This window comes from Lonchura striata, chromosome 2 (assembly GCF_050655825.1).
Source record: "Lonchura striata isolate lonStrDom1 chromosome 2, ASM5065582v1, whole genome shotgun sequence".
NCBI lineage: Eukaryota > Metazoa > Chordata > Aves > Passeriformes > Estrildidae > Lonchura > Lonchura striata.
In genome coordinates, this window is record NC_140704.1 from 153,775,651 (window position 1) to 153,800,891 (window position 25,241).

Genomic DNA, 25,241 nt, shown 5'->3' on the forward strand with positions numbered 1-25,241 from the left:
TGTTCTTTTAAAAACTTTATTTTATAAAACGTTTGTAGCATAGCTTTGATTACAAATAATGCAAAAAACAGCGAGGTGAAACCAGCAATGGAGTTGATAAGACAAAGCAAGTCTTCATTACATATGAGTAGTGATTGTGTGATCATGGAATAAACACTGAAAGCTTTTCCCAGCCCTGCTGAGGCTTTTGTGGCTCACCCTCCAAATTACCTCTCCTTCTCCTGTTCCACTCCAGGGGTTTTACCTGAGCTGCAATCATCCCTTCAGACCTTCTGACATGGCCCAGCCAGCTCCCCTGGCTCATATTTGTTCCTATTACACTTATTGGCTGTGACAGAAACCAGCAAGGGGCTGTTCTCCCACCCCCATGGAACTGAAAACTGAGTTGTGGTTGGGGAACATTAACTCTCCAAAGGCCTATGGAAATGTTTGCTCTGACTGGTGATCTGGGAGGTTTTATTGTCATGATTATCATCTTGCTTTTCTATTCTTAGCTCCAGTTCTTGCTTTTAGTGCCTGCCATATCTCAAGGGGTTCTGCAGAGACAGAAGTAATTTTCTGGAGAGGAATGTGGAAGTTTCCATGTGGTAAAAAGTACGGAAAGGGAGTGTGGTCAAGTGAGCAGCAAATCAGGATATGAATCAAAGATTGCTGAAACTGAGAGGAACAATAATGTGAACTTCAGGGCCTTTGGGTCCTGGGAGGCAAACTATATCTTATAATGCCACATCTTTGTGTATGGGGCAAAAATTGTAAAAGATCACTCTTCTTTTGGTGAAAAGCTATGTTTAATAATATGTAAGAGGGACTGCTGAGAGCAGGAGACCAGTTTATTTTTTAGTACTTCTTAATAATAATTTGTTCCTTTACTTGTAAAGTGTTTTATTGGGACGTTAAATACAATCCTTAAATCCTTTACTGTCAACATAGTCCGAGTCCAAACCAAACAATGCACAGAGCAGCAGCAAGCCTTTACTCCTGATCAAGGAGGGAATTCATGAGCTCAGAAGGCAATGCCAGGATTGTCTCTCTTGGCCACGTGTAAGGAGAAAGCTCTGCTCCAAAACAAATATCTGTGTTCTTGCTTGCACAGATCAAACCACTATTTATACTATCATGAGTCTGGGAGAAATCCATGGGAGGCTGTGAAGAGGGAAAAGATTTCAGTGCTGTGGGCAGAGTGGTGGAAGGGGGAAATGTGGCTTTTTTAATCTTTTCAAACCTCCTCAATACTCCAGACATCACAGGATTGTCTTCTCAACTCATCACCTCCCTTTATCTTTCCTCTTCTTTTCTTTAGCTAGTGTCTCTTGGAGGCCTGACATCATCTTCACATTCTTCCCCTGAAATTCTACCACACTTTTGATGCTTTAAGGGTTGGAAATGAGAGTGAGGATCCCAGACATGCCAGGCAAGTATTCTGCCTTTTGAGGTCACCTCACAGATATTTTTTTCCCACAGCTGACAGAACAATGAACTTTCTGATTCAATTACAAACTTCCATTTCCCCACACCAGTAAAAAGGAAGGGAAATCTCCATCTACACTGCTCATCAGTAAAGCAGACAAAATCAAGCTCATGTACAGGCAGTGATTAAGTAAAGAAAAGAAAAATAACATACTAGGATGTCAATTTGGCTTCTCAGTGCTTGTCTCTTGTCCCTTAGTCTTTGGAAATTGCCTCCACCTTTCAGTAGAGGGCAAACCTCGATGAATTTAGTAGCTGGAAAAAGGCAGAAATATTCACATCATGTAATAAGCTGACAAAAGTGAAGTGATCTTTCCTTTCCTGGTTGCTCTTCATCTTCTAACACAAAAGAAATATTGATGATTTTTAGCCCATGGACACTTCATAGAAGTTGTTGATCATGGAAGAGGGGTGGCTGACTGCCAGGATAGCATAATACATCCTGTTTATGTTTTAAAGCACAGACTATTTGATGGCATTTCTCAGTAAGATCAAAGATCAGAAACTGAATTCTATAGTTATGGATCCAACATGGAATTAATCATATCTGGAATCCACCTTACTTAGAGGAACAAAACACACTAACTGAAGAATTAGTAACAGTTTCCACTCCTGCCTATCTTGACTCAAACATGAAAAGCTGTTTTTTCTTTACATTTTGTCTATAAATCCATATAATTTCGATTGTCTCCAGCTAGTGTTCAATTTCCACCCTAACTTCTTTCTCTGAGTCATCCTAATAAATCCTTTCACACTATCTAGTGCCAGAGTTTTGTGACCATAACCCACAGATATAATTTGTCAGGTGACATCTACAGTGAAGTTCTTCACAACAAAGTTTTCTGATTTTAGTAATATATAAAGTATAAAACCATTGATGAATCCTCCAATGAATTTAGGGAATGGAGAGTCTTTTTTTCAGTCTTTGCACTGTGCTTGCATTTTTTCCTTTGGGGACCTTAAATATTTCAGGGCATTTATAAAGGTTGACTTCTTCTCGCCTGCCTGCCTACCTCTGTGGAGTATTTTATTTGGTCTTATGTCAAATGAAGATGCAGGCTCAGAAGGTTAGTAACACTTAAAAGCACAGGAAAGATCAATATGGGATTTGGAAAAGTAGGAAGAAGCAGCCCTGATGGAACTTTATAGCCCACCAGAGAGTGTTTTTATCTTGGAGCTTTGTGAAGGGAAAATCAGTCTAGACTCACCCTACCTAACCGATGCTCTAAATTTTGAGCACAGCAGCCCTTGGGAAACATAAGAATCTCCAGAGGGTAGTAGAGACTATCCCAAGATCTTTTTCCACTGACTGTAATAGGAGCTGAAAGTGGCTGTGCTCATTTTTAAATGCTTAAAGTAAGATAAGGTAAATCTGGGCTCAGCAGTGAATCCAACTTACCTGTAAAGAAAACGAACACTAAAGCCATCCTGCAGATTGAAGAATTGCTGAGTCTGTGCTCGGAATGTGCAGGACTGGAGGATCCTGGCACAGGCTTCCCAGCATTTGGTGTTGCTGCTGAGTATGTCAGAAACGCCCCAGGGGAATCATGAAGCCAGAAAACAAAAGGCAGAGGACATCCCAGACCTGCCTGGTGTTTTCCTTCCTGCTGCTGTCAGCACTGCCTTGTGCTAACTGCCTGGTGGTCAGGAATTCCAGGAGCTGTTCTGGTGCATCAACATTCTCCATGAAATAATTTTTTGCTTTGTTTTGTTTCTTTATCTAGTGTGACAGCAAGATGGATACAACAAGGTTAGTGCCACAGACAGAGGTTGGCAGCAATCACTCCTGGGGTCTCTTTCAAGTGAACTCTGCTGTTGTGAGACCCCTCCTGCAGTACTGTGGCCAAACCTCAGGCCCCCAATACAAGAAAAAATATTGGAATGGGTCCAGAGAAGGACACTATGTTGATCCCAGGGCTGGAACACCTCTACTATGGATCCAGGCTGGGAGAGCTGGGGTTGTTCAGCCTGGAGAAGAAAAGGCTCTGGGGAGACCCAAGAACCCCTTCCAGTGCCTGAAGGGGATACAAGAGATCTGGAGAAGGACTTTTCACAAGGGTGTGAATAGTGAGGATGGGGGATGATATTCTTAAACTGAAGATTAGGTTTTAGATATTAGGAAGAAATTCTTTATGGTGAGGGTGGTGAGGCCCTGGCACAGATTGCCCAGAGAAGCTGTGGCTGCCCCATCCCTGGAAGTGTTCAGCACCAGGCTGGATGAGACTCTAAGTGACCTGGGATAGTGGCAGGTGTCCCTGTGCATGGCAGAGGGCTTGGAACTAGATGACCTTTAAGATCCCTTCCAGCCCAAACCATTCCATGATTCTTTGATCCTGCTTTCATGTTTTGCAGCCAGCACCAGCCAGAGTCCCCTGGGCTCTTTGGTTGCCTCTACAGGTACTTCCTTTCTCCTCCAGAGTTCAAGTCCTGCAGGCATGTCACTGCACTCAGCATGGAAGCACCTCTGCAGGTACACAAACACATCCAGACCCTGTATATGGATTTCTGGTGGTTGAGATCATAAAGAGTCTTTGCTTCCTAGCCCGACGCAGCCAAAGAAGGAGTTTGGAATGCCTCTGATTGCACTTTCAAGGTGGTTTATTTTTTCTTATCTAAACATTCTTTCTCTGACCTGCCAAGCTCTGACTAGAAAGAAAGCTCTGGCAGTCTTCCCTGCCCTCTCGGGCGGTGTTTTCCTTTTATATCAAAAGTTACATATAGTCTGTTTACAATTTCTGCACCGATACCTATCAACTATGTTAGACTGTGAATCTCTACCTTAAACCAATAGAAAAGTGTCACCATCACAACAAGACATGGAGGACAAGAAGAAGGAAAAGAAGGCTAGGACACACCCAAACTCCCCTATCTTGACCCCCTGAATTATATCCTAAAAATCCCAAAATTCTACTTTTCCACCCTGTGTTAGTTCAAATATCACACTACTAAAACCCTTCTGGCTTGTAATTCCTCATACAAAACTGACAGTTTTTTCCACAGGCTAAAATCAAAGCCACAGCTGTTTTTGACCTGCCAGGGTCTCAAGACAGCCAGGGCAGCCAGAGGGATGTCCTGAACTCCAACACCTGTAGCGTGTCTAAGCTGTGTCACCTCCTGAGACACACAGTGCAATGGTAGTGGTGACCCACAGAACGCCCAAGTTTATCCAGTGAGTACCTGCTACAGAGCCTTTCATTCATATCTACAAGCTGTGTGAACAAAGGATGGAAAATGATGCTCCAGCTACACCTGTCATGAATTTTTTGGCTTTTCCCCCTTGAAATAAAAAGGAGACTTAGCACGGGGATGATTCACTACATCCTACTGTAGTCTTGTGATTCCTGAGCACAAAGAGATTGTGATAGGCTGTCACAGGGAGCAAAGCAGCCAGGTAGAAGTTGTAATAGGACATTGAAAATTCAAGCAAAACATTTTCTAAAAGTGATTTCAAGATGGGATGTTGAGGAATTTCCCCAGGTGTTTGGTTAGAGTCCCTCACTGGAAGAGAGAATTAATTTGTAACAGTGTTTACTTCTGAATCTTCAAATATTACACTTCAGGGGCAGAAGAATGTCATGGATGGATGGATGGCTGGGATGGATGGATGGATGGGAGGGAGGGAGAGAGGGAGGGAGAGAGGGAGGGAGAGAGGGAGGGAGGGAGGGAGGAAGGGAGGAAGGGAGGAAGGGAGGAAGGAAGGAAGGAAGGAAGGAAGGAAGGAAGGAAGGAAGGAAGGAAGGAAGGAATTCCTAATAGAACTAATAGAATATGTTTTTTAGATATTCACTTTCCTACACATTTTTTTCCTGAAACCTCACTACATGACCTTCCTTGCTCTGTTTATATAAACCAAAAATATGTTCACCTTGGTGGTAGGTCCTAATTTAATTTCTACATATATCTGGAATGCCTAGCTATGATGGTTAGAGATCTTGGCATTGGTTATAACTCCATTACACTGAAACAAAGATTACAAAGCAACAGTGACATTTTTTAAATGCTATCTGATACTCTTAAATCTGATACTCCCATTACTGACAGCATCCAAGGATCAGGAATCCCCATCTTTTATTGTGAAACTCAGTAATTTCTGCCATTGCTGTGTATAACCAACAACCAAATTACTAATCATCATCATCATCTTTTTATTCACCTGCTTCCCATGGCAAGGTGAGGTGGAGTTGGCCCAATATCCAAAGCAAACGATAAATTCTAGAACCAGTAGAACAAAGAAGAAGCTAATTAAACTTCCTCATTACGTATTACTGAGCTGCCCCAGACCAATTATAACCATATTTCTTTGTGGTCTAATTAGGTTCAGCTCAGTTTCACAGTGTGGAAGCCTGTAATGAGTGAGCACATGAGAAGCTCAGCCCAGACTCCATGTGAGGGATCATTAATATGCTCTGGGCTGCTGCCTTGGAAGAGCCTGCACCTCATTATGTGGGTTAATGCACTTAAACTATTAATGGATGAATTGCAGCCACTTCCAGTGTTTCAAGTCCCCTTGGACTGACAGAAGTGCAGATTAATAAGTTGTTAGAGAGTGATCTGCTGACCTGCTCCGTCGTTCTTCCTTTTTGCTCCATCCTCTCTTAGAGGCGCAGAACGCTAAAGTGTAGAATGTGTCAATCACTGCATTTTCAGTTTTGTGGATTTCTATGTTTTTTTGCCTAAGAAATTACCAAAATAGGTGAAAGAGAAAAATAAAATGCTTGATATGTCCAATAAGTTCAGTTGGCTTTGGACCAAAATGCAGCATGCACAGGAGATATCAGGTCCCCTGACAACACAAAACAGCTTAGGATAAAGCCTGAACTCCTTTCAGCTGGGGCTGTCTAAAAGTCAGCATATCATAGAATCAGAAAGTGGTTTGGGTTGGAAGTGACCTTGAAGATCATCTTGTTCCAATCCCCTACTATGGGCAGGGACATCTTCCACTAGACCAGATTACTCCAACCTGGCATTGGGACACTTCCAGGGATGGGGCAGCCACAGCTTCTCTGGGCAGCTTGTGTCAGGGTCTCACCATCCTAATAATAAATAATTTCTTCCTAATATCTATTCTAAATCTTTGCTCTTTGGGGTTTATATCCTTTATTTAACAGGCTATGAAATTATGATGTGGTGGAAAGGCTGTATTGAGACAGACTGTCAACACCTTTTGTCAATGGAAGGAAGAAATTGATATGAAATTACAGTAGTAGGAGCCAAATTAAATGAGAAAAAAAAATAAACAAACCCTGGGATTTCGAAGATTTCTTTTTTTTTCCCTGTTGGCAGTAGATCTTTGAAACTTGTTTTCAAGCCACACCATCACCTGGAAATCCCCTCAATGGGAAAAAAATAGGATTGAAGACTGTGAGATTATTAGGGAGAAAAGATTGAAGGTACTTCTTCTGTCTCCTATTTACTAGTTTTTGCCAGTGCTGGAGACAGAATACTGAGTGATGAAGCAGTAGAATTGTCCTCATGTCCTACCTTGTGCTGATGAAGGCAAAGAAGGTCCCTCAAGGCTTCCTCTTGCTTAGTTCAGGCAGCTGTTTTCCCAGCACAGCACATTTCACAGAATCACAGAATATCCTGAGTTGGAAGTGACCTACAAGGTTCATCAAAGTCTGACTCTTGGAATTGTATATACAGTACAATTTTTCACATGTCATAAAAGGGGAGAAAAAGTCAAGAAATTGTTGAAGAGTTGATGGTATGTGCAACACTATCAGTTTTGAGATCTGTGTCCTTTTGTGGACTCAGCTTTGGCATTTTTAAAGGCCCCATATCTGAGAAATTTCCCTGTCTCCTGCATGGCTTGTCAGCAGCAGCATAAGGCACCCAAGCAGGTTTCTTTTCTGATGTTCACATTTATCCTTAAGGCACTAGAGAAAAAAACTGTTTCCTATTCCACTCCTGACTAAGAGGACCTGACAACTTAATAATTGGCTGGGTACTTAGCTCACCATGCCTCTGATGTGCCTCTTTTTAATTGATTTTGTCAGGATCTTTTTTAACTTCTCTTCCACTATTGCCAGCATGCTCTCACTCCTCATAATGCCTTTGCAAAGAAGTTTTATTAGAATTTTCCCCTGTCATATCCCATTCTCACCTATTTGTTACCAATTAACCCTCTACACCATGGTGGTTTGCAGGATATGCTAAATGGAACTGCCTGCTGTTGGAAACCTTTGAGCTCTGTTTCTCTGCCTGAGATATTGTAAAGAAGAAACCGTGCCTGTATTTTCTCCCAAAGCATCAGTAACAAAACCAGCTGCTTAATGGCATTTTTAGATATTCTATTTTCCATGAGGAGGGCAAAGGAAAATATTCCCATGAAGTGACTAAAGAAATAGAAAATAAATCTTCACTTGCAGTTGGAGACAATGGCTCATTGTCCAAATGGGGATTGGTAACAATCTGTCCATTTGGAGCCAGCATGATTTAATATCATTATAAATGACACAGACATCAGGACTGAGTGCAGCCTTCTGCAGGTTTGTGAAGCTGATACACTAGAAGGAAAGGATGCTGGGCAGGGGGACTTTGACAGCCTGGGAAATGTGAACTGTGTGAAGCTGAACAAGAGCAAAGCCCTGCACCCCATCAGGTGAGACCACTCAGCAGTTACTGCCATGGGCAAAACACTTGGGAAAATTATTTTAATCTGTTAGCAATGAAATCAAAGCAAGATGATGAGAATAAATGCAAATGTTTAAACACCTTCCCCCCACTCCCCTCTTCTCCCTGAGTTTGACTTCTCTCCTCAGTCTGCTCCCCCTCAGCGGGGCAGAGGGACAGGGAATGGGGCGTGCAGTCACTTCCTCACCCATCTTTGCTGATCCTTCTTCCTCAGGAGGAGGACTCCTCACATTCCTCCCCTGTTCCAGTGTGGGGTCCCTTCCACATGAGGCAGTTTGCCAGGAACTTCTCCAGTGTGAGTCCTTCCCATGGGCTGCACTTCTTCACAAACTGCTCCAGCGTGGTCCCTTCCATGGGGGGCAGTCCTTCAGGAACAGCCTGAGCCCTTCGGGGGTGCTTGTAGGGACAATCAAAGCTGCTCCAGCGTGGGCTCCTCTCTCCACGGGGTCACAGGTCCTGCCAGGAGCCTGTGGACCCCCAAGAGCTGCAGGAGCTCGGCTGCCTCACCGGGGCTGCACCCCGGGCTGCAGGGGAACCTGGAGCAGCTCCTGCCCCTCTTGCACTGACCTGTCTGTCTGCAGAGCTGCTCCTCTCACACATTCTCTGCTCTCCTGACTGCTGCTGTGTCCCACTGCTCAGCCTGGGGAGGAGAAGGCTCTGCACAGACCTCATTGCACCATCTCAGAATATGAAGGGAGCTTATAAGAAAGACATATATTCTTTTCACCAGGGCATGTAGTGACAGGACAAGAGGTAATGGTTTCAAACTGAGAGCGGGGAGATTTAGATTAGAAATAAGGAACAAATTATTTATAGTGAGGGTGGGGAGGCCCTGGCACAGGTTGCCCAGAGAAGCTCTGGCTGCCCCATCCCTGGAAGAGTTCAAAGCCAGGCTGGGAAAGGGCTTGGAGCAACCTGGTTTAGAGGAAGATCCCTGTGGCAGGGACTTGGACTACACAGTCCTTGAAGGGTCCTGACAAACCAAACCATTTGCTAATTCTATGATTTAGCATGAATATACTGTTTTATAATGACTTCACAAATTGTTTGGTTTTTTTTAATGAAGTTTACCATTATAACCAAGTCTATAATACACAACAGCCCATCTTGGTTGCCAAAGGATTTCCTCCTTGACTGAAGTCAGGCAACCTCTGTAGTTTCAGCAGAGAAAATCTTTTACCCAGGTCATCAATGCCAAATGATCTGCTGTGTGAGCTGGCCCAGGGAAAGCTCAATCATACTAATGAGGTAATCACTGAGCTCCTAATGAATGGGATTAGTGACTGGGCAAGGATTGTTTGTCCTGGATCCCTTGTTCAAATGCAGCTCGAAGCTCTCAAAATATTTGCTTGCAATCAGCTATGAGCTGGGTTCATTTCAGCTCTCACTAACTAGATGAAAATTATTTTCATCTCTGCAGGATTTGCCAAGTGTGCTGATGGAGGCAGTCTGCAGTTTGTGGTGGAGAGGAGTTCTATTTCAGAAGTAAACTCTCTGTAGTAAGGTAAAGCTGTAAGTGTCATAATTTCTAATTTCATGCCAGCACGAAGCGTGGCTGGAGAAGGAGAAGAAGAGTGTCACTCTATTCATTAGCTTTTCTTAATAGCAATTAATGAATATCTAATGTAACATGTACCAATCCAGTTAGGTAGATTTTACATATTTAAAGACAAGCCACCAGAAACTGTCACTTGTGTTCCTTCTCCAAACCTGACTGTGCTGATTTAAGAAGTTTCACAGTTCTGACCCTGAGTGAGCTTAAGAACCTGCAAGATTTCTCTGAGCATTTCCTGTGCTCAGCCTTTACTGATGAAAGACTGTGTCAGCTCTTTGGAAAGGGAGCATGTAACTGATATCAGTGCAGGTAATAATCCAGTTTAATATTTGTTATTATTTTCTAAAACTTTGCAGTACCCAAAACCCATAACATATAGAGGTAACATTTTTTTCCTATTCTTTTTTTCTTTTCCTGGTATGAAATAGTTTTGTTAAAATTTTGTTTCTCCCAAAGAGTAAAAAATATAAAATTTTGTTAAATTATCTTCAGTAATTCCTATGGCATTTTAATTAAAACAATTTTTGAAATGCTTTATTTACTGGAGGAAAATTGCATTTATAATACATGACACATTTAAAGATGAATTTAAATGGCACTTTCAATCATGTTATAAAGAGAACACATTATGGATGAAAATGGAACAAAATCACAAATGTTGGTTGCATTGAAACCTATTAAATGAAGTCTAAAGCAAGATTTGGCATTTTTCATGAGATATCTTACTTGGTTTTTTTTTAAAGGCCGCCGAAAAATTGTAATATAATAGTTTGTTTATTTATCCTGCTCTTTCAGTGATGTTTCTCATGAATAAATATGGTGTTCTGTGCATACAGTGGGATCAAATAAGCATCTAATTGATGTGTTGTAAATGGCACATGAAATTGTGGAAGTGCTTAGCTCAGATCCAGCAGAGCAAATTCTAAAGCAGCAGTGCACAGTAGGGGAATCTGAGCTAAATTAATTTTTAAACATACAAAAACAGTAACAAAGAAAAAAAAAAAAGAACCAGACAAACATCTTGACTTTTACAGTTTTAAATGAGCAGAATTGGAGATCAGGAGCATGTTAAAAACACAAACAATAGAGATGAATTAACAGCTACTTATCTTACAGCACATTGTATAGCAAATGTGGAGGCAAAGAAATAGAATTCCCCAGATACAAGGGGGCATAATTAAAATCTATAACATAAGGTAAAACATGCCTACGATGAAGAGGGGGGAAAACAGGCAAAATTATTCACAATGATACCAACACACAGTATAAAACTTAACTTTTCTTTCACACAATTAGTGCTTGTTGGCTATAGCAGGTTTAATATGACGTGATCATAAATGCAGACACGGACGTGGGGGCTGAGTGTGCAATGCTTTGAGAATCCATTCCACTTCCCAGGTGACCACGGGCTCTGTAAAACCAAGAACAGCTGGTGAGTATTCACAGGATCCCCAGAGAATTTCTAGTGCAGAGGTGTCACTGGTGCAAGGGTGCCTGCCCCCAACAGGCACAGACAACAACAAAGCAGATTAAGCTCAGGAAAATGTTTTTTACTGATTCCAGGCTAAGGTAATTGTGGAAGTGGAAGGGATGAGAAGACTGGGACAGATTACCCACAAAGGCTGTGGACTCCTCATCCCTGGAGATGTTCAATAACCAGGTTGGAAGGGGCTGTGAATAACCTGGTCTAGGGCAAGGTTCCCTGCCCATGGCAGAGAGGTTGGAATGAGATAATATTTAAGGTCCTTCCAACCCAAACTTTTTCCATGGTTCTGTGGTTCTGAGACTGAAAATACAGAAAAAGACAGATTCATCAAGAAAATACATTTAACCTGCTATAGCAAGGAAAAGAGTAAATTTTTGTTCTTTTCAATGCTAAGAGATGTCATACCTAGAGAAAAGTGCATTTAGTTTAAAAAATATACTTTTTTGCAAAATAGACAAAGAATAGAAGGCAGATCATGACACTGGTGCACTTTGCTGGACAGAATATAGCTGAGAAATTGTATTTTTTCCCATTTTTCCATGCCATGAAAAAATGAAAACCTTAGGCACTTCCTCTGACTAGGAACAACTCATTATAACTTGTAGATGTCTAATTAGAGATCAAAAACATGTAGATCTAAACCATAAAATGTTTACACTATTCATGCAGACAAGATAATGGATTAAAAAAAGGCAATTTTTGATCAAAGAGTCTGTTTCTCTCCAATTACTGTAAAAGGAACTTCTTAAGAAAGACATCAGCAGCAGGATAGCACCTCCAAGATCAGCACTTTGCACTTCTGAGGTTACACAGATTGTATTTTTGCACTCAACACCTATGAAACAGCCCCGAGTGCTTGTAGGAAGCATCACTATGAAATATATCAGCAGGCTTTTGTAGTGTTTGTGTTTATTCTACCTCTGCTTCCTTGGTGACTATGTTTGTGTACACATCCAGTCTAAGAAAATCTAGTTAAACTTGTTATCCAGGGTGAGAAAAGGAATGAAAAACTTGTTTGTCATTATTACTACTGAACACATAACTGATAATAACTTTTTTTTTTTCCTAGTTCTTTTTAATACAGGTGAAAGCCTCAGAAACACTGTTTTAATTATGTTTTACTGCAAACCAACAAGGTATTATGATCAGACACAAAGCAGCCAAATACAGACACAAGCATATTTTCATTTATGCTAATTTTTAAACCGCTCATTATAAGATTGTTCAGATAATATTTTTGAAACCAGATGTCCATTATGTGCTGTGCTGCAGATACAAAGCAGAGATAAGAGCTCCTGCATTGTATTCACATAAACACTTCAAAGAGGCAATAGAAACACCCTAATGGAAGGGTACCCTTCTGAAGATGACATTCATCCCAGCTAATTTAAGGTCTAAGCACCTCCATCTGATTAGAATGACTCCCAGGCTCCAGGCTCCTATTACAGTAATTACAGATCTAATCAATACAACCAAAGATTTTTTGGGTTTTTAGGGTGGGGATCATTTGAATAAAGTAATCAACTCCATATTGACCTAAATTTCACCGGCTGGTATTGACTCACATTAACTGCAAAGGGATCTTCAGGATGACTTTCTCAAATGCAGAAAGGTTCACTGTTGCCATCTAAATTTAGCTGCACAAATTCAGCAGCCAAAGTCCTTTTAAAGTCACAAGAGGAGTTGCTCAAGTCACTCACACAAGTGAAAAACTCTGGGAACGGGATGGACACCACTCATCATTTAACTTTTCCTTCCACTTGGGAACTATCCTCACTTCTCTGTTTATTTAATAGTTCACAATACTTTTTAAAGTGGAAAGGCTCTAAGGTGAACCTGGAAGGTCTCTTCCAGCCCAAACCATTTTACAGCATTTTAGAATCCTATCATATTTCTGCAGGTGCCAGTCAACAACATGGACCACTTTTTCCAGTTAGAGAAACACAGAATTTCACAGAGATTCTGGAGATGAAGCAGGGTGAGCAGGGCTGTGTCCAGTTGCATTTTGAATAGCTCCAATGCTGGAGGCTCCACAACTTTCAGCCACCCATTTCCCCATTTGGTCAATCTTATATTAAGAAAAAAAAAGTGTTTTCCTATGCTCAGAAAAAATTTCATATTTTTCAGGTTGTGATCATTGTCTTCTGAGCTGCAATCCCAGCTCTCTCAGCCTCTCCTCACGTGTCAGAGAACTCCCGTGCAGGCACACACAAACCAATGTCCAGGAGAAAAGGAACACAGACAGATCCCCAGGAGCTTGGACAGAATTTTCCAAGCACTGGGATGAAGAGCACCACGGGTTGGACACAAAGCCAAATCCTATGTCCAGCAAAGACCATTGCTCTCAGCAGGCTCTGCAGCTACTGGGGATTCTGAATTTTGATTTTAAGGCATGGAAAATATTTATTTAAATTAAAATATTTAAAATGCAAAACCCATTTGAATGAGAGTAGGTAATCTACTGGTTTGGAGTGCAGCAAGAGAGATTCTCCAGGCACAAACTGGCTAAAATATATTCTGGGCCAGAAACCCAAAGGACTTCATGTATGTTTCAGGTTTGCTTGAGGATAAAAATTAACTGGAGTTACTGAGAGATAATTTGAGTTCTGTCATACTCTCAGGTTTTGATTAAAGATGGTTTTTTACTTTTTGAGTAGTAATAGTTATGCTGAGTTCAGCACTTTTGCTCACAGTCTATACAGTCTTGTCTTACTTGCTATACAAATAGAAAATTAAATCACAATCTTTACAAATAAATAAATTAAAATTATGCTGGAATAGACCCTAGGTTTTCTTTAATGTCTTGGGAACTTTACCAGTATGAATGTGCCTGACTTGAGCCTTTTTCTGTCTATATTTCTGTGATTATTTTCATAATCGTTAAAAGGAAACTGATATATTTATCTTTTTTTTTTTTTTTCCTCCACGCATAAAGAGAAAGGGCAAATTAAAAAAGGACCCTGCTGCTATCAGGGTGCTAAAATTATGCTTCTGCAAGCTGACAGATCTCTTTAATGAGAACTGTGAAATCAGAGTGTAAAGAGCTGCTCCAGCCGTGTGGTAGCTCAAAGCTGCAACAAGAACCTGAGGTAAGGATCCACCCTCCAGCCCTCCTCAGCTCAGAGAAGAATCTGTCCCCTCTTTGAGGTTTACAGTGTAGATTCTCCTCGTTTACTCAGTCTAGGCTGTTCTGGCTGTGAATTAAAGAGGTGTCTCATGGGAAGATAAATTATTCAGAGTAATAAATAATAATTTGTCCCTACCTGCTGTTGTTTCAAATCAAGTGAGATGTCTGTCTGAGCAAATACGAGGGTGTGTATCACACTGTGTAAATAAGCGGTGATAATACAACCTTTGACACTTGTAAATTTATATGGATTTAAGATTTTCTCATAGATACAAATCTCAATGAACTTCTCTGTTGGAGAAGGCTCACCCAGATAAATCACAGTCTATTATTAACAGTGGCTGACCATTACATGTGCAGAGCTTTGGGGTGGTTGAATGCTTCTTTAAAAGTGTGAAACAATGACAATCATTAGAAGCTGATTGAGATGACTGAAGGTGGCCCATGAAATTACCAAGTGGAACTCTGCCTCAGTGAAAGGAGATGACCCAAATCTCATTAAAGTCCAAGCAAACACTCTCACTGACTTTACCCAGCCTTGCATCAGGCCCATAGGAAAGGTCTTGCAGCTGCTCTGCAAAGTCGTGGAATGAACAGATGGATTTTGGTGGTGAGCACTGAAAACACGGACATGAAAACAGCTCTTCAGAGTTATTTAAAGGCTCCTTCCCAACATGTCAAACTCAGGCAGGGAGGGAGCCTGTGCCAGTGCTGGACCCTTAGCACAGGTATCTTGAATTGCAGCACACAGAAAGGGAATGTTAAGCCCTTGATTTGATTTTGCCATTTTTTCTTTAATTCAGTTTTGTTTTCTCTTATTTTGATTTTTATTTTGAGTGTTCTGGTGAACCTGTTTCCAAGGCACTACTGTCTTTTGATGTTTTTAAACTGAAACCTTCCCATATGCAAATTTACACTAATTAAATCCATGTCACAACACACTTTATCTGCTTTCTTCTGAAACTGTTGCATGCTTTATAGTTTCAAATGTACATTGCAAAGTAGCTTCCAAATACCACAGAGCTGAAATCCTGTGACATCATTCATGATGTGACTGTAGAACCTAAATTTATCTGTGAGGCTGATAGTGGAGACAGCATCTTGTAACACGAGGATCTAAATTTTCTATTTCTGAAACCCCTAAGAGAGTATTAAAGGGAAAGCAGAAAATCTATGGTTGTTTACATTTTTCTGGCTCTAGTTCCTTGTAGCTGCTAATATTCTGATTTTCATTTCCTGACAATATGATAAATATAGTTTGCTTCTGTGTTTAGGATTCAACCAGATCACCAGCTCTGAACATCAACATCAAATTTATCTTAAGTCAGATAACCTTTCTCTGCAGTTGGGGTGCAGTTCATGGCTTAACTCATTTGAAATTAATCTCTTCCATCTGTGGTGGCAGGGAATGGCCCCTGAAAACCCTTTCTGATCACTTTGATAAAGGTTTCAAAATGGGCTTTTTTTAATGCATAAATTTTAATGATGTATTTTCAGGACAGAAAAGAAAAAAAAGACAAGGAAGAAGGAAAAAGGTCACAATATTAAGAAAACCTGTGGTGCTGCCTGCCTCTTTGAAGTTAATCAGATAGCAGATTAGTCTCAGAATTACATTTCAGACACTGAAAACCTTCCAGGCCTTTAGCTGGGCCTTTTTTCAAGTGTAGTACAAGATGATGAGATTTTGCCTTCAGTAAAGACTGTAGTTTCATCAGTTAAAGTTCATCTCTTTAAAGAATCCTTCCCACTTATTTTCTAGGGAAGTAAATGATCTCCACTTTTCATTACAGAATTTCTTCAGTGCATGACTGCCCACAGCAGGAAAGCTGCTGTTGTTATTTAGCCACACTGGTCATTTCTGCTTATACTGGAGTTCTAACTGCAGCTTCTTAAAATAGGACAGGCCTAATAATCCAGGAGTCTTGTCAGAAAAAAAAAAAAAGAGATGGCAGGGTGATGATATACCCCATGCAATATGGCTTAATATTCACTTACACTTTTATTTCCCCTGTGCATTCTCTTAATTGCATTAATGGTTCCCAGAAGCCACCTTTGATTCAACTTCACTGAAATAATTTTTTTTTCTGTTTGGAAAGATGGCCCAGTAGAAATCCAGGTCCTTTGGAAATCTAGAGTATTTTTGTCCCTGATATGAAGCTCTTCAAATTTGGCAGCTGCAGCTCATTGTTAAAATGGGAGTTTTAGATAAAGATATTAATGCAAGTTCATGGGTACCTGTCAGGGACCACCACAAGAGCATAGGCGTGTTTTGTGGAGAGTATGGTTAACCCTAAATCACAGAATTAGATGATACTGGGAACAAAACAAAACCTCAGCAACAAATCGCAAGCCCACAATCCAGGCACTTTTTGGGGGGTCCAAGAAAGGTGTTGGTTATCCAAGTCAGTTCTTTGGGAATCACTAAAAGAAATCCCCAATTTTTTCCATCTTCATGGTTAGTCCTGTGCCCAGTAGAAATTTACCCTATGAATTTCTGTCTGACCCCTAAAGATTTGTCTTAACAATGCACAACACATGGCAAAGCTTTTAAGAAACAGGCAGCTGGTACTCATATAAACATGTAAAGAAGGTCTGCAGCAGTGCAGAATTTGCACCTGGGAGGCAAAACTGCATAAGGTAACATAATAATGGCAAGGCAAGGCATACAATGGGTGATAACACATTTCAGAAGAGAATATTGCTATCTGAACTTCAGGGATCATGAGAAAATTCATTTCACAAAGGTGGAATGCCCAGAGCCTGGGAGGTGACACGTAATGAATTAGAGTAATTTTGCCCAACCTGTTAAAAACAAATGCTGTTATAGATGTAGCAGGGCCATTTGCATAAAGATTTTTAAATTACCTGGTGTTGAATATGTGAAACATCGGGTAATGACATTGCAAACTCAGCTCTGATTAAATGGCAAGTGAAGAGCAAATCTCAGCAGCATTGTCTTATCACATTAAAACAAGGGGAAAATCTATTTATGAGTGAGCTGACCTCATTTTTTCTCTCATAGCCCGCTGTGTGTGGCAGAGATCGGTGTGATTGAAAAGTCATTGCATAGTTCTTTAACATGACAATGTTTAATCCAAGAAAAAAAATTCCTTTTCAACCTCCAGCAACTTTCTTTTTCTTTTTTTTTTTTTTTTTGAGTGATACAGTTGATATAAGCCCTGAATGTATTTTTTAGGTTGTGTGAGGTTTAAAATTTGGGTTCTACCAAGTTGTCCCAGAAGGTTCTGACAGCAAACCTCAGGAGCTACCTGAAGCACAAACTTCATCCCTATAACAAGTCAGGAAAGAGAAATAATCAAACTCACATAATAATAATGCCTTGCTTTTTCTCATGGTCACAAGTCACAGGAGATGCTCCAAAAAAATGTGTACTCATTTTCTCTTAATATTACCAGCCTTGTAGAAGCGTTGTCACCCTGTTTAGCCTGGAGGAAAAGGAGGCTGTGGGGTGACCTTATTGCTTTCTACAACTACCTGAAAGGAAGTAATAGTGAGGTGGGTGTCAGTCTCTTCTCCCAGGTAACAAAAGACAGGAGAAGAGGAAATGGTCTCATGATGTGCCAGAGAAGATTTAGAGCTGATATTAAGATGATTTCTTTCAAGGAAATGGCTGTAAAGTGATGGAACAGCTGCCCATGGAAGTGGTAGAGTCACCATCCCTGGAAGTGGAAAAAAAAAGTGTGGATCTGCACCTGAGGACTTGGTTCAGTGGTGAACTTGGTGGTGGTGGTAGAACAGTTGAACTCAATGACCTTAGAGGTGTTGTGAAACCACAACAATTCCATGATTCTATTTGTCAAATAAAACATCCTTGTAATTTGGGGTTTCCTTCACAGCATCTCAATAACAAAATAAATACATTTATCTGAAAGAATCTTTTTCTGAGGACTGAAACTCGGAAGAGTGAGGCTCGAGTTACAGAGGACGGCTACAACTTTACTTTGTTGCCTTCACAAGGTGGTTAAAATTTCCAGCAATGTGCGATCTAAATCTAAGTGACTGAATGACCAAGAAAGTACCACTGGCTGTTCTTCATCTATGGGTTCACTTTGCAATTTCAGCTGCAGTAACTTTGCTCAGCTGCAAGATGGTTCTGTGAAAGAGGCCACAACTCTTCTGGTCTGAGTAGGCACTGCCTTTCCCTAGCAGGACTGGGCTCCCTGACTCACATTTGGCAACTCCTGCAGTGTGGAGGGAGGAAGGAGAGAGAAAAGCAGCTTCATGAATATGTGGAATTATTCTGGGAAGCACTCAGGATAATGTAAAACCGAGAGACATAAAACACTGACCAGCAGAGACACTAAGAGAGATTAGATAGCAGACCTGGCAACTCATCCATTTGCACCAGTGTGGCAAATCTTGTGGGTTTTTTTTGGGAACAAGCAGAGTTACTGGCATTTGACTTTCATCTTGGATTAAGTATCAGGAGGAAGAAATGCTGACTTATGTTAAAATGTGTCTGGTTGCAGGACAGATTCAAGGAGATGGATGCTTAAGCCCTGGAGCACACAGCCAAGGCTGCAAATGTCCCAGTGCCCATCCAGTGCCTCGTTACTGTTCCACCACGCCTGAGAACCTGCCACGGGGAAATACCAGGCTTTCACCTTGCAGCTGCTTTTAACTACAGAGCAAGCAAATCACAGCTGTAAAAGGTGACAGAAACCCTTAAATTCTCATTCACGTGTTACTGGAAATAAACCTTTAAAAAGCTCACAGAAGACACACAAAATGGTTGGCATTAAACTATCCCAGCTAAGGGAGCAGGAACTGCATGCTCCAGTTCTGCAGAAAAGGAGCTGGTGGCAGAATAACTTGGTTTGTGCAGAACTAGGGAAAATGAGAGCTGAAAATGTTCCCTAACAAGAAAGAAAAACACTTGCATAGCAAGAGTTGCTGTCTCATGCACTGATGGGTGTTTTCAGAGCAGCAGCAATGTATATTTAAACACAAGAAGTACCTTCCTCAGATAATTTTTTTAAAGGCTATTTAACTATGAAGGAAACAAAACTGGTTTTAGTCAGTGAGGACAGAGATGGAATGGACAAAACTCCTAACACTGGAAATAGAACTGCAACTTCATATCATTTTCATTAAGAACAGTACTGGAAATAAATTGCTGCATAGAGAGCTAATTAAAAAATAACTAATAAATTCTAGAGATGTAAATATAATGCATTTTTTTCATCCATCTGGGCTCTAGCTGTTGTTAACTCTGGGTGATGCTGGTTTTACATGCATATGCTGGTGTTATTCCTACAGATGGTGCCAGGGCTGAGGCACAGGATGGAAGGAAGCTTCACGTGTTTGATTTGCTTACACTCTAGCAGTCAGTACTGGATTAATGCAAACCCTAATCCCATCAGAAAAGAGATATTTTAGTAGACACCAGGGAAACTAATGCAGTTGATCCCTGCTTATGGCAGGAAAATGCACATATGTCAGGGATTTCACTCTGATATTTGTAGATAACCTTGGTAAATTATTTGGACACTTCCTTATTTGGACCTTAGTGGGTAGTTAATAAATAAAGGTAAAAATAGCTGAGTTGACTTTTCTTTTGATCTCTTCCACCATCCTTCCACTGTAGGTGGGTGAAATATCCTGCCTAGTGAATGTTTATTCCCTTTTCTACTGCTCCAGATTAGTCAATATGGAATATTACGGATGAGATTACTTTCATTCAAATGTTCCAGATCAACACAAATCACCCTCATTTCTCTTTAGAGAGGAGAGAGGACAGTCTGGCTCATCTTTAACCAATCTATTCAATAGCTAAAAGAAAATATCTATGCATTAGCCTGAAAGGGAACATCAAGTGACAAGTTCAGGTTTAGTTGTCTAAACTTCAGTGACAGTAATATCATTATTTTTTTTTAAATATTCTAATTTTGAAATAAATATTTCTGTACTACCTTGTTCTGTTTATAGGTTTTTTGGTTTGCCTTGTATATTTTTTCTAGAAATAAATGTTCAGTGACCAGATAAATGAGTCTTGAAACCACTAGTATCAGAAAGAAGCCTTTATTCATAATGTGCCTTGTACATCCTTCCTTCCTCCTTCCTTCCTTTCTTCCTTCCTTCCTTCCTTCCTTCCTTCCTTCCTTCCTTCCTTCCTGCCTGCCTGCCTGCCTTCCTTCACTTTTTTTTAAATGTACACACAAAATGTTTTCATTTTCATATGGAATCCAGATTATCTTAATTTTCTTGGGTAGCATTATTGGAAATAAGAATAAGTATCAACTCTCATGTTAGATCTTACTGGGTCCCATCTAATTAAAGCCTTATAAATTCTTTAGTTACTGCATGGATACAATTCCCATCTTGTTTTCCCCATAATGTTCTTCGTGCACAGAAAAGCAATCCTATCCTCCAATATGTATGTTCTCCTGCCATACTCACCAAAAAATGAATGAAATAAAACCCAGGTTGAAGGGAAGAATAGGAAAATATTTCAAAGAAAGATCTCTGAGTTACTAAGCAAAAAACAATGTCAGAACTGCATGAGCAGGAAATAATCAGAAGCTTGGACAGTGCCTGGGGAATGTTTTATGCACATAATTTGTTATTACTCTTCCTTGAGTGCCTGTTCATGGGTACTGCTGGAGATAGTGAAGGGGTGAAATATTATTTTGTGCTGGCCAGGCTGGGTGTCCTAACATTCCCAAAATCAGCTGTGTCAGATTTATCAGGATGCTGCACCCTGACTCGTCCCTGCTTATTATCACTGCTGGGAAGAGCAGCACTAAAGGGATAATGTAGAGTTCCAGAAGTGTCTCCATTTTCTTTTGGAAAGAAACAGGAGTTTGTTGGGGAGGGAAGATAATCATGAATAGTCACTAAAGAGTCAGCTGTACATTATATATTCTGCATCATGCCTCTGGTTCCATTTCTGGGAGCAGAAATGATTAAGATTATATTTACTCCTTAGCATGTAATGCTATAAGGGCTTAAGAGAGAAAAGAGGGGAGATGAAGTATTTAAGGGCTCCAGTAGACACAGAGAAAGCTTTCAGGTATTCAAAAAGCCTTTTTACAGCTCAAGTCTATTAAACAAGAGGCAAAGGAAAAAAAAACAGTATCTGTTTAGATATTTTAACAGAGCTTGGATACTACAGTGACTGAGGTGTTAGACACGCTTAACATAAAAGTGTAGACAAAACACAAGACAGGAAATTCCAGGGAGTTACTGTGTATCCATGGAATGGATAAAGATTTTTGAGTTTTCTTTATGTCTCTGTAGTTGTTTGAAAAGCAGAATTTTGGTAGTTGATGCACAGCCTTCTTTGTCCAGCACAATCAAGATCTCCAAGACAATAGTATTTAGCAATGAATTTTGGGACTGCCCATGGACTTTTTCAGAGGGCTTTTTACTGCCATCATATTTAACAGAAACAAAAAACCAAAAAGCCTTCACCTCATACACACCAAGCAAGTGGAGATCCTTTCCCCTCAGATACTGAACTTTCCTCTTAACAAGAATAGCAGCAACACTGAAAAACCAACCAAACAATCAAACTAAAAAACCAAATGCATAATATTTACTGCTCTTCACCTGCTGCTGGCAGTAGCTGGAACAATCAGAATAAACTCAAAGTGCACCTTGCCAAGAGTTTATTTAGATGTTTTTTGCCTTCCCTGCACTGGGTTTCCAGTTTGGAATTCCTTCTTTGGAGGTGGCAGATTCCAGCAGCACCACACCCCAGCCCATCACTGAAAGTGACACCTCAAAGCACACGATTCCTCTCTGTATTTCCCCTCAATAAAGCTGTAAGGCAGCTGGAATAATTATCTGGAATAAAGAACTCCATCCTCCTCCTCTGCAGCAGGTGGAGCCCAGAGCACACCCTTGTCTGCAGCAGCAGCAATGAAGTTGGAAAGATTCCACCACAGTAGGAGGGATCACAAAGATTTGGGAGACCACTTCACCTGTTATCCCCAACTCTGACGATGAAGGAGAAGTGAATCATTATGAGAAGGAGGGGAACACTCATTGAAACCTCAGGCAGGCAGTGATTTAGACCAGTTTCATCTTTGTTCTTTGGTGAGGAGCAGTAAATATTTTAAGGGGAAACAGCAAGGCTACTTAAAAAGCACTTACCTAATTAAACCTCAAGTGCAGGAATCTTTATTCTGCAGAGCTGCACTCTGTGATGCTCAGCACCTCAGGCTATACCTCAGCCATATGGCACTTTAATAGGCACTAGCAGAGGGAGCCCTTTTTATATTTTAACAGATGGGAGCAAGCTACTGGGGTTGGAACAAAGGGCAGAAAGAAAGGAAATGTAAAGAAAGAGAATAAAGAAAAAGGCAAAGTTCAAACGATGAATTCTTATTGAACTCTTCCACTTCTGCTCAAAACAGCTTGAGGTCTTGTTTCTTTCCTAGAAGGAGCTTCTGCTGTTTCCAACCCCTTGGAATCAGACTCGCTGATCACAAACCACCTCACAGCAGATTTACCGTGTGAGGCATTGTCCTTGCAGCAGAAATACCACTGCTGATTTCAGAGTCTGCTGGCCCAAAAAATACCTGCATGAGTTTAGGAGTAGGATTGAAGATTTTATCGTGTTTCCTCTGCTGTACCTGTGCCTCTGTATATTACAGTCTCAACAAGTTTGGGCTGTATCAGAAAATTACTAGAAGACCTCAGAAGGGAAAGTCAGTGCAGAGCATGTTGCTGAGGAAACAGGGTAAAAAAAATCCAAGAAAAGTTAGAAATGGGAAGCCTATTTGAAAAAAAATCTAATTTATTGAAACATTTGGCTTTCAAATAGGTCCTGATCTTGTGGCCAAGAAGAGCAATGGGATCCTGGCACACATCAGGAAGAGCATTGCCAGCAGACTGAGGGAGGTGACCCTGCCCCTCTTCTCAGCCCTGGTGAGGCACATCTGCAGTGCTGAGTCCAGCTCTGGGCTCCTCAGGACAAGAGAGGCACAGAGCTCCTGGAGCAGGTCCAGGGAAGGGATGTAAAGATGATTTGGGACTGGAGCATCCCTGATAAGGAAAGTCTGGGGGAGCTGGGGCTGTTGAAGCTTGAGAAGAGACAGCTGAGAGGGGAGCTCATCCCTGTGTGTCCCTGTCTGCAGGGAGGGCTCTGCTCGGGGGGGCTCAGCAATGGCACCAGAGGAACAGGCAGGAACTGATCCCAGGAAGTTCCACCTGGACATGAGGCAGAACTTCTTCCCTGGGCAGTGACCAAGCCCTGAGCAGAGATCAGAGAGGGTGTGGAGTCTCCCTCACTGGAGATATTCCAGAACCCTCTGGACACAATCCATGGCTCTGGGATGGCCCTGCTGGAGCAGGGAGATGTCACCAGATGACCCCACTGTGGTCCCTTCCAGCCTGACCCATTCTGTGATTCCATGTGATCTGGTTTTAATTGCAGCAATTGCATTCAACAAATAACACACTAACTAAATAAGATTATCAGCCAAAGGCACCACAGGGCTAAAGGATTATTATTCCATTTACATTGTGGTTGTTAAATGGTTTAATGTTTCCCAAATCTGTTTGGCTGGCTGCCACGTCATAACTTTGTTGCCTCACCCAAAATACTGTGTGATGCCTGTCTCACCTTCCTGTCTTTCCTTGACTGTATTTCCATAAATACTATTCCTTTCACCATATGCATTTGTTTTCCACTTCACAGGGTAAGTTTAATTTGTCCCAAAAGGCCTGTGGCAAGTTTTTACCCTCTGGGGATTGCTAGGGACCCCATCCTAGGGAGCTCTGACGCAGAGTGGCTGCATCATTCAATGTGGTACTGCAGATAATTCTGTCTGCTGATATTCCTGCACCAGTTCTGGGACTGCATCACCCAGGGTTAAGCACCTGCAGCAGCTCAGTTTTCCTTCTGCAAGGGTACACAATATGCAAAGTGTTTAATGTGTGCTTTTGATAAAACACCCTGTGTGTTTCCTTGTTCTGCAAAAACTGTGAATCCATGGAATGTATTAAAACTTTATTTAATCAGTGATTTTCCTCTATTTGTTCTATCTTCCAGTGTCCATTGGTGTACCATAAAAAACAGTGTTCTGTGAATGTGTTTTCAGAGCATTAATTCCTTTATTGAGAAAATCTCTTGTTATTTTAATCCTCCATCTGAATTCCTTATGAAGAAAATTATAATTAATGTAGAGTTTTTATTTTCATTATTATTCATCACTCTCTGCAATAGTTCAGCATTTTAAAAAGGCAGAACTGGATGTTCCACATAAAGCACACATTTCATAATGGATTCTACTTAATTTTAACTACAATAATTAATAAACAGAAATGTTTTAAAATGTTTATGTGTATTTCAAGTTGTATTTCCCAAGCTATCTGTAGATCTATGTCAGATTTGAATGCAGAGAAAATTAGATCTACTCATGGCTGCCAAAAACTGGAAGTTTTTGCTGGGCAGCAGGTCATGCCAGCCATGACATCAAACTTTATTCTTAGAACATTATCAAGTCTTATCTTAAATTTTCCTTTTATTTAACACTCTTGAGACTTTTGACTGGAACTACCTCCTGGTTTATATGTTTAGAGGTGGGTTTTTTTTATTATTTATTTATTTTTTTTTTTTTAATTTCTTCCCATGTGGCCAGGCCTGTTTGGGTCAGGTTTCACCCAATAATTCAGAAATAATTCTCATGGATCAGCTGTACACAGGGGTGGGACATTTTAAGTATAGCATGGCGTTCATGCAGTCATTAACAGAGTTTCAGCAATCCACCTGCTTTTTTGGGATTTTTTTTTTTTTTTTTTGGGAGGGGTTTTTTTTTAAACTTTTCTAACTAATCCAAAACTGAAAGAAAGAAGCTTTTCCAACTTGAAAGTGAGAAAACCCTGATGATCCCTCTGTTAGGAAACTGGAAAGGGCTGCACCATCCTTGGGAAGTTGGTTGTAAAACTGCTGGAAACACACTGGGTCTGCTTCTCACATTAGAAACATTTTATGCTTAATGTAA

General features: G+C 40.8%; 1 protein-coding gene and 1 long non-coding RNA gene across 10 annotated transcripts in view; one reads left to right on the forward strand and one right to left on the reverse strand.

Moving 5' to 3' along the window:
- TSNARE1 (t-SNARE domain containing 1) overlaps nt 1-25,241 on the reverse strand; it is a 460,205-nt gene continuing 434,964 nt past the window's right edge. For all 9 annotated transcript variants that reach the window (XR_014953137.1, XM_085572620.1, XM_085572617.1 and 6 more), the window contains one exon: nt 1-11,066. The gene's annotated coding sequence lies outside the window, so the exon portion shown is untranslated. The remainder of the gene's footprint in view (nt 11,067-25,241) is intronic.
- On the forward strand, nt 10,978-23,384 carry LOC146768497 (uncharacterized). Its single transcript, XR_014953140.1, has 3 exons — nt 10,978-11,087; nt 11,219-13,119; nt 13,269-23,384. It is a non-coding gene; the product is annotated as an uncharacterized LOC146768497 (long non-coding RNA).